The sequence below is a fragment of the Ambystoma mexicanum genome, assembly GCF_040938575.1.
Source record: "Ambystoma mexicanum isolate Mex_15411 chromosome 12 unlocalized genomic scaffold, UKY_AmexF1_1 Mex_chr12_unloc.2, whole genome shotgun sequence".
NCBI classification, from domain to species: Eukaryota; Metazoa; Chordata; class Amphibia; order Caudata; family Ambystomatidae; genus Ambystoma; species Ambystoma mexicanum.
Genome location: NW_027182323.1, coordinates 10,475,326 through 10,477,803, shown reverse-complemented (window position 1 = coordinate 10,477,803; position 2,478 = coordinate 10,475,326). Strand labels below are relative to the sequence as shown.

The following is a 2,478-nucleotide window of genomic DNA, read 5'->3' as shown; positions in this document are numbered from 1 at the left end:
CTTTAGTTTTTAACATTGTGTATAGGCGCATTATAAATACCCAATAAATGATATAAATATCGCCAGCAGGGTGCTAATAATACCTTGCTGGCTTAATAGCCCTGAGCATTGGGTGTAATCCCTCACTGAACATACTTCTATACCTCACATTTTATTTCTCCACCCTCTAATTATATATGCCTCTATCTTGCATAGCCCAAGCTTCTAGCACACATGGATGATATTCTCTTTCTCTTCTCCCTCCATTTTACCTATGCATTGCAGCAGCCATAATCCCTGCAGTTCTTCATTGAGGTCCAAAAATGCAACCTCGTCTTCCAGTAGCAGAGTGGCGCAGCGGAAGCGTGCTGGGCCCATAACCCAGAGGTCGATGGATCGAAACCATCCTCTGCTAGGTGCTCATTTTGCTGAAATTTATATTGTTAATTTTATTTATAATTTTGGGATAGCACTTATGTTTACTGTCATGTTAAAAAAAAGTATTGCATGCACCAGAAAATTCGTACATTGAGCATTTTCATGAACGTCACAAGACGTACATTTTGTGTCCATTTTCGAAGTTCCAGCCTCAGGCTCAAGTCCCGCTCTGATGCAACTGTCGTTGTCCAAACTTGTGAAGAATTGATCGTCCTTCGGAATGGTGCTTTTCGTTTTCCTTTCAGGCTTCCAACACTTTGTTTCACTGTTCCTAACTTCCAAAAGGTGTGGTATTTGTATAACGTTAAATAGAAACTAAAATATTTCTGCAACCAAAATGCATTTTTATTATATCAAAAACCAACTAAACATGACCCCGACGTGATTTGAACACGCAACCTTCTGATCTGGAGTCAGACGCGCTACCGTTGCGCCACGAGGTCCTCTGATTCCTTACTTTGTAAATGGATCATGTCTGTCTGCTGTATAACATATCTGAATTCGTCCTCTTAATCCTACACAGCATAATTCGGGCTCATGAGGTTGCCAGGTGTGGGATAATATCTGGCTTTTGCAACATTCGGCCACACCCACCTGGTAGCCCCACCCTCTTTTGGAGGCTGGAGCAAGCGCATACGTTTTGGACTACAACTCCCATCAAACCAAGCTAGAATAGCCAACCGGTGAGCTATCACTGGCGTGTAGTTTGAAATATCTTCATAGTGCAAGCTGCACGCCCCTGGGATGGGGCTAAAAACTCAGGTGAAAGGTGGTTGACAGCGTTCCTCAGATAAATGTGCTTCAGGAACCCACCATGTCCCTGCTAGATTTATTTTCTACTTGGAGTACTCAGAAGAGCAGAGTTGATATACTTTTGTCAGGACAGTACGAGAACTTCTCAGAAGGACTGTTGTATTTAAATAATTTGCAATAATGTAATGCAGAAATATATAACAATATTTAAATGCATTGTTAAATATAATACCTAATGTTAGACAAAGCATAAACTTGTTGAATAACAGGAAATCATTATCAAACATCTATAATCTGACAAGCAGCATAAAAGACGTGACAAAAAACGTTACAGAAACACGTGAAGAGGGGAGTCAAAATACAGATTTTCAACAAATTTTTCATAGAAAGTCATGATTCTATTAAAGACTTGGTGGCGAAGGATTATGCTGTGATCTACTCTTTACTTCTCTACCAGCCATCAAATAAAACATTACCTCCACGTCCACTCTTCCTCGTCCCAGTACTTACCTCATGAGGCCCCTGCCTCCGACACAGGACCTTCTTCTGTTTCTTTAAACCCCTATAACTCCTCCCCCAAATCCATGTCACTCAGTTTAATTTTTCAGGTTGGACTTTTGCTTCCCGGTGCCGGGCACCGGGGAGCACCGATTGCTGGCCCCCTGGGGAGGGGGCTGTGTGGCGGGGCCTTCGGCTCCCTCGGGTGCAGCGCTGCTCCTGGTCCCGCTACAGGGCTTGGGGTCCCGGTTGAGCGGGATTGCCTCGCTCGGTTCTTTGCTGGGCTCTGGACCGCAGAGTTGGCATTGTGTCCCGGGTCCTGGTGGGCCCGGGGGGGAGGTAAGGAGAGGTGAGGGGGCTCAGAGCTTGCTGTTTTTCCCCTCTCCTGTTGGTATGGCCATCTTGGAGTCCCATTCATGGTGACTCCTTGGGTGTGCCTTACGGAGGCAGGTGCCTCGCCTGGTTGTGTTTGGCAAGTTTGTAGGCCGGCGTGAGGACGGCCCGGATCCTGCAGGGCCAGGGATGCGGTAAGGAGTTGGGGGCTTTGTGAATGTTTGTTCCCCGATTCTCCTGCCGTTGGGGCCGTGCAACGACATGCCTCCTGTTTGATGCGGCGTTGCCTAGGGGATTGTTTTGTTTGTTTTTTCCATCTTGGTTGGTTTCTTCTGGAGGGGTACCCATTGGCTCGACAGGTGGAGAATAGGACTGCCAGCTACATGATGCAGGGCTCAAGCCACCTCTCAGTCCTGTGCTGTGTATGCAGGTGGCGAGTTAGTGGTGTGTTTGTGTCTGTGCTAGCCATGGACGCAG

The 2,478-nt window shown here is 46.4% G+C and overlaps 1 non-coding gene across 1 annotated transcript; it reads right to left on the bottom strand.

The window, feature by feature from the left end:
• Window positions 1-788: 788 nt before the first annotated feature.
• Window positions 789-860, bottom strand: TRNAW-CCA (transfer RNA tryptophan (anticodon CCA)). Its single transcript has one exon. It is a non-coding gene; the product is annotated as a tRNA-Trp (tRNA).
• Window positions 861-2,478: the final 1,618 nt, after the last annotated feature.